Below are 13969 nucleotides of genomic sequence, written 5' to 3' on the forward strand. Positions count from 1 at the left end.
GTTCTAGTCCTGCCTTAGGCATGAAAGCTGGCTGGGAGACTTTGGCCCAATCCCTCCCTCTCAGCCCAACCCACCTCACAGGATTGTTGTTTGGAGGAAAAGAGGAAAAGGAAGGACTATTACGAATGTTCACCACCTCGAGTTAATAATAAAAGTGGGATCAAACCCTAATTAATACGTAAAGGATAATAATACACCTGGTTAAGTGTTGTCCACTCAGAGACCCAATGGGGCTTCTCTCCCCTTTTGAGGTCTGAACCCTGTTTGCTTTCACCACTCACTTTGGAGACCCCGAAAGGTCACCGATGAATGGCAGAAGCTTGGCAAGGACGCCTGCCGGTTTTAGACGCTGACGGGAAAAAATGTCTAAGACAGAAACTCCCTCTGTGCGATCAATAACACAACATAGGCAATTTTTATTTTATTTTTTTTGCTTCAGACTTAAAGTAACCCGATGTCAGGTTTCAGGGTCCTCTTCTTTTTCAAGGACCCAGAGACACACAAACACACACACACACAAACACACACTTCTTTCTTTTGTTTCGGCAGAGAACCCAACAAAGCGGCCAGTGTCACGGAGAAGATTTACTCACTTCAGAGCAATTAAATCCAAGGGCCAGAGATGGCCAGGCGCTCAGGCCTTCTGGCAATTTCGAGATAGGCTGAACAGCCGGCCGTCTGTGCCAGATGCTGACAAATTATTCACCCCGATGTGTGAGATTTATGCCGTATTTTGGCAGTGCTGGGCCTCTCCTTTCAAATAAATCTGTATCGCTTGTTCACTGGGCTTGAATGATGCAGAAGCCTGTCTGCCCGGGGCAGCTGAATATACACAGCTGGGGAACTGGAGCCCACAAAAAGGAACATCTGTTTATTTATCGGCTGCACCAAAAGGATCGTTCCCTCTTGTCTACGTTCACACAACACTCCGGATTCTAAACCCAGGTCAACAAATCAGAAATGGCGTTCGCTTAGCTTGCAATGCACAAGCAGCTTACTTAGTGGCCTCAAAAACCAGGAGATGGTGAGTTCTAGTCCTGCCTTAGGCATGAAAGCTGGATAGGTGACTTTGGGCCAATCACCAGGAGACGGTGAATTCTAGTCTCCCACCTTAGGCATGAAAGCTGTCTGGGTGACTTCGGGATTCTGCTATCATTAACTTTGGGATTCTGTATCATATCATATATCATGTATTATCATCTATCTATCTATCTATCTATCTATCTATCTATCTATCTATCTATCTATCTATCTTATATCATATATCATACCATTATTAGGTTTTTATCCCGTTCTTATTACTTTAAATGTAACTCAAGAGAGTGAACATACCTATTACTCCTCCTTCCTCCTATTTTCCCCACAACAACCCTGTGAGGTAAGATAGGCTGAGAGAGAGAGAGGGAGAGAGGAACTGGCTCAAAGTAGCCAAGTTAGCTTTCCTGCCTAAGGCAGAACTAGAACTCACTGTTTCCCATTTTCTACCCTGATGCCTTCACCGCTACACCTCTATCTCTATCTCTATCGCTATCTCTATCTCTATCTCTGTCTATCCAGGAGTGGGCTGCTGGGGGTTCGCAGGGGTTCGGGAGAACCTCTAGCTAAAATTCTGTGCAGTTCGGAGAACCTCCAAATCCTCTCCTGGCTGGCCCCTCCCACCCCGCCCCTCCCAGGAGGCCCCACGTGGCCCGTTTTGGATGCAGGTAAGTGCAGGGCACGCATGGAAGCTCAGGGAGGGCGAAAAACGGGCCTACCAGAAGTTCAGGAAGGCCAGAAACAGGCCTATTTCTGGCCTCCAGAGGGCCTCCAGAGCCTGGGGAGGCCGTTTTCACCCTCCCAGAGGCTCAAAGAAAGCCCCCGGAGTCCGGGGAGGGCAAAAACGCCCCCCATCCACCATGGTGCAGGAGGCCGACTAGGCCATGCCCACCATGGCCACGCCCACCCAGCAACCAGGCAGAGAACCCCTGGCTAAAATTTTTGAAGCCCACCCTGTATGTATTTTTCTCTCTCTCTCTCTCTGCTTTCTATTCTAATGGAATTCTGTTTGTTCTTTCATGCTTAAAAATCAGAACTTCGTTCAATGAGAGAGATCCCGGGACCTCGTAGGTTGTTTAATTAGAAACTTCGGATCTAACAAAGATTAGATACCCTACACTGGTACGCTAGCTCCATTTTCTGCAGTGATGACCCACTAGCTGAGCTTAAGCTACAGGATTCCTTGCCTCAGGATGCTACACTCATGGTTTTTCACTAACCAGTTCCTTGATCCAGTGTCCCAGGTAACCATGGATTCTCCATGGAAATGCAAGTTTGGAAGTATTCAATCATGCCAATCTTATGCTCAGGATCAGAGATCTTTTGAGGGCCAGAAGTCAACATCTTGTAGATCTTCAAAGCTCTATCAGAAATGTACCAGTTTTTTTTAAAAAAGCATTCCTAGGGGGTTAAAAGGTAAAGGTAAAGGTTCCCCTTGCATATATGTGCTAATTGTTCCCGACTCTAGGGGGCGGTGCTCATCTCCGTTTCAAAGTCAAAGAGCCAGCGCTGTCCGAAGGCGTCTCTGTGGTCATGTGGCCGGCATGACTAAACACCAAAGGTGCACGGAACGCTGTTACCTTCCCACCAAAGGTGGTGCCTATTTTTCTACTCACATTTTTTACGCGCTTTCGAACTGCTAGGTTGGCAGAAACTGGGACAAGTAACGGGAGCTCACCCCGTTTCGCGGCACTAGGGATTCGAACCGGTGAACTGCCGACCTTTTGTTCGACAAGATCAGCATCTTAGCCACTGAGTCACCACGTCCTTAGGGGGTTACCTTCTGCCGTGCCCTTAAAACTTTCTTTTTCCAGCAAGCCGGGCTGGCTTAACATATTTTTAAATATTTTTAATTGGTTTGTCATTTTAAATTGGGGCAAATTCATATATATTCTTTTAATTGTTTTTAATGTTTGTATTGTATGTTTTTATCTGGCTGTACACCGCCCTGAGTCCCTCGGGAGAAGGCGCGGTATATAAATTTGAAATAAAGTAAAATAAAATAAATAAATCCTTAACTCAACCAGTTCCACTAATACGACTTTTATAATGTCAAGATTCACACGGAGGACCTTTGTAATACAGGTCAAAAAAGGGAAACATCTTCACAAGAGCTTCCAATGTTTGCTTCCTTGAAAAAGTACTGTATCTGGTCCTCGATCCTGACAAACAAAAATGAATCATTGCAATGAACAGATAGATCAGGGCCCCGACTTAAAATTCGTTTCCCCCGCTCTGGAATAAATGCATTCAGGAACACAATTCATTTTTTGTGAGTCTTCGCAGGCCATAAAATTCCTTCTGCAGGAGCCATTGTGAGACTTCTCATGCGAAGGCAGTCTTTTTGAAAGCGGGCGAGAAAAATATAAATAGATGGCTAGATACGACCTATCTGGATTAACAAAGCCCAATGAAAAACACATTTTTTTATCTCTGCGTTTCGCAGTAATAAGCCTATCCATCATCTTGAGATCGCAGGAGCTCTTGGGCGCTCTCTGTAGTTCTGCGACCGTGGCAAGAGTGAAAAAAAAAGTCTTTAATTCAACATTTTAAATTTAGAGAAGAAGCTGGGGTTTTCCCTTCTCTATCTTCGTGCTAATAATAATAATTTCAGTTGCATTCAAGAGACAGCCAGTTTGGTCTAGTGGTTAAAGCATTAGACTATAAACCTGGTTCTACTCCTACCTTGGGGAAGAAAGTTAAATGATTTTGGACCAATCACCAGGAGACTGTGAGTTCTAGTCTGGCCAGCTGGGTGACTTTGGGCCAGTCACTCTCTCTCTCAGCCCAACCCACCTCACAGGATTGTTCTTGTTGTGGGGAAACTAGGAGGAGGAAGGTGTGTTGGATATATGAGTTATTTGTAAAAATAATCAAGGCAGGATATCCAATGAATGAATGAACAAATGAATGAACAAATGAACAAACAAACAAATGAACGAATGAACGAATTTACACCACCCGTTTCCCCTGGTTCCTAGGGCCACACAGGATTAGATATGGCAGAGCTGCATCCAGACACACAGCAGTGCAAATACTTGCCTTGGTGGAGCAGCGGACTAAAGTGCTGTTAAAGTAGCACTTAGCTGCCAGCTGCCTGCAATTACTGCGAGTTCAAATCTCACCAGGCTCAAGGTTGACTCAGCCTTCCATCCTTCCGAGGTAGGTAAAATGAGGACCCGGATTGTGGGGGCAATAAGCTGACTTTGTATAAAAAAGAACACCGCTTGGGGGGGCCGAAAGCCCTACTAAGCAGGTATATACAAAAGTATGAAGGCTATTGCTTAACGCATTGTAAACCACCCTGAGTCTCCGGAGAAGGGCGGCATATAAATCGAACCAATAAATAAAGAAAGAAAGAAATACACAGAGATAGTATATGTGACTTGGGAACGCAGCTGTGACCGTTTCCGAGATCTCACTGTTATAGTGGAAGCTTTTTTTCTGGGTTCAGTGATTCTGAAGGAAAACCTGGCTGCTTTCATAAGTTGCAAACGGGTGCAGTGCTTGAATTCCCAAGGGTTCCCAGACCCTGCTTCCAAAAACAAAAAAACCCAAAACATTGCCCAATCCTACATTTTCCTTAATTCCTCTAGAGCAGGGCTGTCAAACTCTATTTCATTGAGGACCACACTGGGGTTGTGTTTGACCTTGGCAGGGGGCAGGGGGGCGTGGCCAGGGGGCGTGGCCATCTCGACATCATTCATATTGGGGGCGCCTGTGGTGGCCCGAGCGCTCTGCCAGCGAAAACGGGCTCTGTAGCTCCATTTTCGGCTGCAATGGCCTCCTGCAACCCTCTGCCAGTGAAAATGCAGCTGGGGAGGGCCGCACACAGCCCTCCCTAGCTCCATTTTCACTGGCAGAGGCACCGCGGGCCAGTCCTTCACTGTTTCCAGGGCGGCCCCACAGGCCAGATCTAAGCACTCTGTGGGGCGGATCCAGCCTTGAGTTTGACACTCCTGCTCTAGAGGAAGTCCTTGACTTACAACAGTTCATTTAGTGACTACTCAAAGTTAAAGCACTGAAAAAAGGTGACTTCTAACCGTTTTCCACACTTGCGACCATTACAGTATCCCCCGTGGTTCACAGGATCAAAATTGAGATGCTTGACAATTGACTCCTACTAGTATCTATGACGGTTACAGCGTCATTTAATCACCTACGGTGACCTTCTGACCAGTAAAGTCAACGGGGAAGCCAGTTCCACTTAACCACCGTGTTATTAACAACGGCAGTGATTGACTTAACAACTGCGATAAGGAAGGTGGTAAAATGGAGCAAAATTGCCTTAACAGCTGTCTGACTTAGCAACAGAAATGTTGGCTCAATTGCGGTCATAAGTCGAGAACTCTGTATATTTTGGGGGAGGTTGCGCAATATGTTGGTTCCTACATAGCAGGCTACTTCTGCTGACTGCCAGCAGTTTGGCAGTTCAAATCCCGCCAGGCTCAAGGTTGACTCAGCCTTCCCTCCTTCTGAGGTCATTAAAATGAGGACCCAGATTGTTGGGGGCCAGAGGCTGACTCTGTAAACCGCTTAGAGAGGGCTGTAAAGCACTGTGAGGCGGTATATAAGTGTAAGTGCTATTGCTATTGCTATTTCCTTCCTTCCTTCTTTCCTTCCTTCCTTCCTTCCTTCCTTCCTTCCTTCCTTCCTTCCTTCCTATTAGAATGCAGCATTGCAGGCTAACTCTGCCCACTGCCATGAGTTCAAACCTGATTGGCTCAAGGTTGACTCAGCGTTCTATCCTTCCAAGGTCGTTAAAATGAGGACTCAGATTGTTGGGGACAAGAGGTTGACTCTGTAAACCGCTTAGAGAGCGCTGGAAAGCACTGTGAAGCAGTATATAAGTCTAAGTGCTATTCCTTCCTTCCTTCCTTCCTTCCTTCTGTCAGGTTTCGGTGTCGTCTCAAATAAATTGCATTTCCAAATAAATAGTCTTTGATGAAATCTTTCATTTATTAAGCACGACAATCTGTCCCCGACTCATCATAGCCAACACTGACTTCCCGATCCCAAACCTTCCCTTTCCGTTCCCCAATTCTCTGCGTCTCATTGGCCATCTTCCAAATCACTCTCCCCATATCTACTACTTCAGCTCCCAGGAATGTCCCCCCTCCCATCCCATCTCCTAGGGGATATTATCTTCAGGGAAAATAAGTAGGTGAAAAGTCAAGCGTCCTCTTGCCAGCTGCCCCCTCTCCTCCTCCTTATGTCAGCACTGGAACGAATGTAGTTTGGAGTGCTGACACCTTCCTTCCTGTAACACCTAAAGCCATCCGGAAAACCATAGAACAAGGTTCAAACGAATCGAGTTTAGCTCAGCTTAGCGATGTCACTGATCGGTTGGTTGGTTCACTGAAATGCAGACTGATGGGCAGTCTTGCAATGGAGTGTGAGAAAGGAAAAATTGGGGGGTGGGGTGGGGGGGCCTATGAGCAGCAGAGTGCCAACATTGGTGTGCATGGCACCATTTGCAGCTTTGCATGTCTTTCTCTTCCCTGCTTTGTGCGTTTTGCTCACCCAGTTTTCTCCAGATTCTCCTTTTTGCCCCTTTCCCCTGCCCTCCCCTTCTAGGAAACCGTTCCAGCCTATGATTAAAAGAAGGATTAATTCTCTTCGCCCCGTCCCATGCTGGCTATAGAAACCCCCCCTCCCGCTCTGCTTTCTTTCCCTTTGTGTTCTGCTGCGATAATCTCTCCTCTCCCAACCGTGCTTTGATTAACCTCCGAGGGGAAAGGATGCAAATGGGCAAATGAAAAAATTCCTAGAAAACAAGCTTCCTTCTCCAAAGAGCCAGACGTCTAAAGCGGCCCACCGCCTCCCCCTCTCAGGACCTATTAACCCCGTGTCAAGTGGGGATTTCCAGAGACACACGCAGCCGCTCAAATGGCAAGCCGGCAGCCTCAACCTGCTCTGCACCATCCGACGCAAATTCCCCAAATCTGTAGTGAAAAAGCTGGTAAAAAAAGGTATTGATAGAGTCAGGTTGTCTAAGTGGTTAAAGGCAACAGGCGAGAAACGGGGAGAGGATGAGTTCTAGTCCTGCCTTAGGCATCAAAAGCCAGATGGGTGACTTTGCATCAATCATTGGGAGACGGTGAGTTCTAGTCCTGCCTTAGGCATGAAAAGTGCCTGGTGACTTTGGGCCAATCACCAGGAGACGGTGAGTTCTAGTCCCACCTGAAGCATGAAAGCTGCCTGGGTGATTTTTCGCCAATCGCCAGGAGACAGTGAATTCTAGTCCCACCTGAGGCATGAAAGCTATCTGGTGACTTTGGGCCAATCGCCATGAGACAGTGAATTCTAGTCCCACCTGAGGCATGAAAGCTATCTGGTGACTTTGGGCCAATCGCCATGAGACAGTGAATTCTAGTCCCACCTGAGGCATGAAAGCTGCCTGGGTGACTTTGGGCCAATCACCAGGAGACGGTGAGTTCTAGTCCCATCTGAGGCATGAAAGCTATCTGGTGACTTTGGGCCAATCACCAGGAGACGGTGAATTCTAGTCCTACCTGAGGCATGAAAGCTGCCTGGGTGACTTTTGGTCAATCGCCAGGAGATGGAGAGTTGTAGTCCCATCTGAGGCATGAAAGCTGCCTGGGTGACTTTTGGCCAATCGCCAGGAGATGGTGAGTTCTAGTCCCACCTGAGGCATGAAAGCTGCCTTGGTGACTTTTGGCCAATCACCAGGAGATGGTGAGTTCTAGTCCCACCTGAGGCATGAAAGCTGCCTTGGTGACTTTTGGCCAATCACCAGGAGATGGTGAGTTCTAGTCCCACCTGAGGCATGAAAGCTGCCTGGTGACTTTGGGCCAATCACCAGGAGACAGTGAGTTCTAGTTCTTCCTTAGGCATGAAAGCTGGTTGGGTAATCTTGGGCCAATCACCAGGAGACAGTGAGTTGTAGTCCCATTTTAGGCATGAAAGCTGGCTGGGTGACTTTGGGCCAATCACCAGGAGATGGTGAGTTCTAGTCCTGCCTTAGGCACGAAAGACAATTGAGCCAATCATTCTCTCTCATCCCAAGCCATCTCACAGTTGTTGTTGTTGTGGGGAAAATAGAAGGAGCACAGAATATTGTGTATGTTCACAGCCTTGAATTATTTGCACATATACAAACAAATGCAAACAAACAAAGAGGAGGGGGGAGGAGGAGGCAAAACAGAGCGATACCATTTGCTTTCCTTGCTCAGAATCCCTTCTACATTAGACCTTGGCTTGCTTTGTTTTTCCACGCTTCTAGTTCCTAAACGAGACAAGATGCAGTCTGCAAAATGGCCTCACAGCCTGGTGGGACCAAAAGCATTTAGGCTGAAGGGCACAACTTCCCAACTTCCTATGATCCACCCCTAATCCTGCCAGCTGAAGCTTTCTTCAACCTTTGCCAGCTCAGAAGTGTGAAGGGCAAACCAGCTTCCACACGATGCAAGTCTCAAGAACATCAGAAACTAGCCATCTTCTACCCGGTCCGATTCTGGCTTCCAGTTGGACTGGCCATCATTCACAGTCTGATCTTGCACTGTACAACTTGGTCCCTGAGAGCGTATGCACCAAGACAAATTCCTTGTGTGTCCAATCACACTTGGCCAATAATAAATTCTATTCTATTCTATTCTATTCTATTCTATTCTATTCTATTCTATTCTATTCTATTCTATTCTATTCTATTCTATTCTATGAGCTTCCTTTGCTATGAAAGAGAGAACTGTTTTTGGGGTCCTGGTGTTGGCATCTCTCGGCAGAGGGGGGGAGATTTTAGTCCCTCCACTTACAGCAGTTCATTTAGTGACCATCCAAAGTTACAATGGCACTGAAAAAAGGGACTTAGGACCGCTTTTCACACTTAACGACCATTGCAGTGTTTCCCCATGGTCACTTGATTAAAATTTGGACACTTGGTGACAGTCTCATATTTATGACACTCGCAGTGTCCAGAGGTCACTTGATTCCCTTTTGCGACCTTTTGACCAAGCAACGTCAATTTGGAAACCAGATTCACTTAATAACCGGGATACTATTTGAACAATTGCAGGGATTCACTTAACAACGGTGGCAAAGAAGACTGTAAAATGGGGCAAAACTCGCTTAGCACCTGAAATCTTGGGTTCAATTGCCGTCGTAGGTTGAAGGCTACTTGTAGTGTTATTCAAACATGGCCAATTTAAGAGGTGTGGACTTCAATTCCCAGAATTCCCCAACCAGCTGGCTGGGAGTTGAAGTCCACGAGTCTTAAAGTTGCCAAGGTTGGACTGGCTGGGGAATTCTGGGAGTTGAAGTCCACGAGTCTTAAAGTTGCCAAGGTTGGACTGGCTGGGGAATTCTGGGAGTTGAAGTCCACGAGTCTTAAAGTTGCCAAGGTTGGACTGGCAGGGGAATTCTGGGAGTTGAAGTCCACGAGTCTTAAAGTTGCCAAGGTTGGACTGGCTGGGGAATTCTGGGAGTTGAAGTCCACGAGTCTTAAAGTTGCCAAGGTTGGACTGGCTGGGGAATTCTGGGAGTTGAAGTCCACGAGTCTTAAAGTTGCCAAGGTTGGACTGGCTGGGGAATTCTGGGAGTTGAAGTCCACGAGTCTTAAAGTTGCCAAGGTTGGACTGGCAGGGGAATTCTGGGAGTTGAAGTCCACGAGTCTTAAAGTTGCCAAGGTTGGACTGGCTGGGGAATTCTGGGAGTTGAAGTCCACCTATCTTAAACCTGCTACAGTTGAGAAGCACCGTTCTAGATATGTCCCATCTTCATTTTCACAGATCAAGGCACACAAGAGAAGGAATGGAAGCAGAGGTGGGTTCCACATATTTTTACCGTCGGTTCGCCCCCGCGCGCGCGTGTGCCCCTTCCACGCATGCACCCGGCCTTCCGCGTATACGCTTTGCTCTCTCGCGGCTTGCATGCATGCACACGGCTTAGAAAACATGGCTAAATAGGACAGCATAGCGCTGAGGCAGGTGCGCGGTCACCACTACCAATTCGCCCGAACCGGCGTGAACCAGCCCAATACCACTCCTGGATGGAAGGCATCTTGGAATCAAAGCATGCTGACTGCTTTGTCGTCGGGCAGAAAACCAATTCTTCTTTTTTTAAAAAAAAAAAAGAAAAACACTGGAAATGGATTAATTGTTTATCTGCAGGCAGATTGCTTACGGATTTGCCGTTCTTTCCAGCGGTTGGTTAACCAACTGATTTAATGTAAATATGTATATGGGAGAGAGGAAAAGAAAAAAAAAACCCTTGCAGGCAGATTTTTCTGCCTTCCTCTTTATCGCTATTCATCATGCGATTATCTTCAAGCTTCCCCGCTATCCTCAGAGGTCCCGTATAAAATCCATTTTACAGTCTGCACATGGCCAATTCACCCTGGATCTCTCCAAAGATTAATTTTCCACGGGACGCTGACTGATGAGCCAGAGAAGCATGCTTTAACCTAATGTGGGATAAGATGCAAGCCCGCATCGTCGGGTTTAATGCAGCGATTCTTTTAATCTTCTCTTTCATAAAATAAATACGCCTAGCTTTTTCCTAGCTGTTCCTCTTGGGGCTTGGTTTCCAGATTCTCTTATCGACCTGGTAAATGTCTATGGAGATTCTCAGTCATGATGGTCAGGGGTGGATTCTAAATTTTTTTACTACCGGTTCTGTGGGCGTGGCTTATTTTGTGGGTGTGGCTTGGAGGTCATGTGACTAGGTGGGTGTAGCTAGCTGGTCAGAGTCATTTCTGGAAGGTCCTCGCACTTACGACCAGTCCTCGCACTTACGACCCAACTCATTTGTTTGCTTGTAACACTGATCAGCTGTAGGGTGGCCCTTTGAAGCCCCACGGCAAGAGTTTAAACAGGTTTTTTTCCTCTAGTCATCAGCTGGGACTCAGGAGGCAGCAACAGATTGGGGGTGGGACCAAATAAAAGGTAAGAATAACGTGGGGGAGTGGGGGGGTGGGAGGGTGGGGGGGAGAACCGGTTCGGTGACATCATATCGTCACCGCTACTGGCTCGGCCGAACCGGACCGAACCGGGAGGAACCCACCACTGATTTGGACCACTCAGGTGACCCTGAGGACACAGATAAACCTCCAAGTGGCCTCAACAACTCCCCAAAAGGATGCAAATGACCAGCTGTCTACAAGGAATATACTGTTGCACTCCGCCAGCAGCTTGCGCAGCTAGCAGCAGAGTCGGACAGTGAGGAGGCTGGGGAGGAGCATGGGCCAGTCCTGGAGTCTGGGGAAGGCCTGAACGAGGGCTCTGGGTCGGAGGCAGAGATGGGGCCAGGGCCACCTGGGAGTGATGCATGGACTCCGGAGCCTCCAGAGTCGGATATCAGAGAGGCAGAGGAACAGGAGGAGCCTGTTCCTAGTGCGCACATGCGCAGAGCTGCCAGAAGGCAAGAACAGTTAAAACAAAAGGGACGACTCGGGAGTAAGGCCTAGAGATGATTGACCCCTCCCGTAAGGCTTAAAAGAGAAGCAAAGGCACGTGGGCCCTTTGCAGGAAAGCAACGTTGTTAATTCTGTTCCCAGTCGGCATCTCTGTTTGATTCTGGACTCCGTGTGGCTTTGCCAAGTAGGTCTTTGGCAGAGTGTCGAGGGAGATAAAGGTTGGTGATTATCCTGAAGGACTTTTTGCAACTAATTGGGACTCAGATGTGAATGAACGTAATTCACAGCTGTTGCAATCAAAGAGGTTTTTGGGATGACTTGTGTGTTTTAATGACTCAGGAAGCCTAGGTCACAACATATACATCTTCCATTACCCCCCAATCCAGTCAGAGCTGAAGAAGCTTCTTAGATGAGAAGCAAAACGTCTTCAAAGAAAAAAAAACCCAGAAAGTCCAGTTGTCTCTGGGTGCTTTTTTCAAGAGGCAACTGGACTTTCTGGTTTTTCTTTTGAAGATGTTTTGCTTCTCATCCAAGAAGCTTCTTCAGGCCTGACTGGATGGAGAGGAATGGAAGGATTTATACCCCTTGCAGACTGCTGGTCATGCCAACCCTGAAGCTGACCTGATTGAAGCCATTTTGGAAGCTTCAGTGTTGCCACACTGGAGCTGAGGGATGGGGATGGGGGAATAGAGATAGCTGGGGGTTTTGTAGCCAAAACAAAAGACTTTCTCCTGGGAACCAAGGTCATTCTCAGACCTGGTCTGAGAGAAGAGGAGTGATGTTACCAGCAGGGTGGATTTGATTGAAATTGAGTTGATTTAAATCACTAGTAAAAAGGCTTGATTTAAATCAACTCGATTTAAATCATAATTTTTAAAGAGCAACTGTCATCTCTGCTCCTCCTTTGACCCGCTGTTGACTCACCGATAGTCCCAGTGTTGCAGAATATACAGCCTCATGCTACATAACTAAGCTCCATTTCATGCTGAAGAAACTAAATGATTTATGTATCTTAAATAGAAAACTATCTTACGATAGATTTTTACCCCAAAAGTTTTTTATTAAAATAAATTCGATTTAAATAAAAAAAAATCCGATTTAAATCCAAAAAATCCGATTTAAATCAAAAAAATCTGATTTTTTTTTATTTTTTTTAAAAAAAATCATTGATTTTTATCCACCCTGGTTACCAGGCAACCAGAGGGCACCTTAATTGGAAACATGTGTCTGATTGTTTGGGGAAAGGGAAAAAACTTGTATTTTTAATTAGGTGAAAACTACAGGAACCTTCAGAGTTGTGCCAATATGGCGCCCAGTGATGGCTAACCTTTTTGCCATTGTGTGCCAGGAGCAGGGGGGGAGGGGGGGTCGTGCGCACGCGTGCCCACACCCATAATTCTATGTGCCCCACCCCCGCGCATGCATCTGGGACCCCCCCCGCTCCCCTCTGCTCCTGGCACGTGATGGCACGTTGGGCCTGGTAGGCCCATTTTTCTCTCTCCCCAGGCTCCAGAGCCTTTTTAGAAACTTGGGGAGGGCGAAAATGGCCTTCCCCACACACACCCGGAGGCCCTCCGGAGGCCGGAAATGGCCCGTTTGACAACTTTCAGTGAGACCAAGAGGCCCGTTTTTCTCTCTCCCCAGGCTCCAGAGCCTTTCTAGGAGCCTGGCGAGGGCGAAAACAGCCTTCCCCACCTCCCGGAGGCCCTCTGGAGGCCAGAAATGGCATGTTTGCCAATTTCCAGTCTCACCGGAAGTTGGCAAACAGACTGTTTCCGGCCTCCAGAGGGCCTCCGGGGGAGGGAGGGAGACCGTTTTCACCCTCTCCAAGCTCCTAGAAAGGCTCTGGAGCCTGGGGAGAGAGAAAAACGGGCCTTCTCCACTACCACCCCCGAGGCCCTCCGGAGGCAGGAAACAGCCTGTTTCCCTACTTCCAGTAGGCCCAGAAGGCCTGAAAATCAGCTGGCTGGCACGCACATGCGCGCCGGAGCTGAGCTCGCGTGCCCCCCAATATGGCTAAGCATGCCACCTGTAGCCATCATGGCGATATACCCAATAAGGCAGAACAATTAATCAGTGGAACTACTTGCCTCCAGAAGTTGTGAATGCTCCAAGAAGACTGGAAGTTTTTAAGAAGATGTTGGATAACCATTTGTCTGAAGTGGTGTAGGGTTTGCTGCCTAAGCAGGGGGTTGGACTAGAAGACCTCCAAGGTCCCTCCCAACTCTGTTTATTCTATTTCTATTCTGTTTTATTTTTCTGAGGCCCTTGAGATGAAGCAGAAGAGGACGGGCTGAAATGTTTGGCCCTGTTTACACACACACACACACACACACACACACACAGACACACACAAGACATATACACACGCACAGCAGTTGCAAGCCCAAAGCCACGGCAAAGAGAGTTGCCATTTTGACTTTTGGGACTTTTTCTCCAGGCAGCCTAAACAAGGACCTGCATGAAAAGGAATAACCCGAATGCATCTATTTTCGGTCTGGTTTTAAATTGTACCCTTCCCGCTGCCAATTTTTTGCTGGAAGGATTGTCGCGGAGTGCTGG

At 47.4% G+C, this 13969-nt stretch overlaps 1 protein-coding gene across 4 annotated transcripts in view; it reads right to left on the bottom strand.

The window, feature by feature from the left end:
- SAMD10 (sterile alpha motif domain containing 10) overlaps positions 1 to 13969 on the bottom strand; it is a 70917-nt gene that overhangs the window by 35656 nt on the left and 21292 nt on the right. The window lies entirely within an intron of this gene.

Source organism: Pantherophis guttatus, chromosome 3 (assembly GCF_059756535.1).
Source record: "Pantherophis guttatus breed Tessera chromosome 3, ASM5975653v1, whole genome shotgun sequence".
NCBI classification, from domain to species: Eukaryota; Metazoa; Chordata; class Lepidosauria; order Squamata; family Colubridae; genus Pantherophis; species Pantherophis guttatus.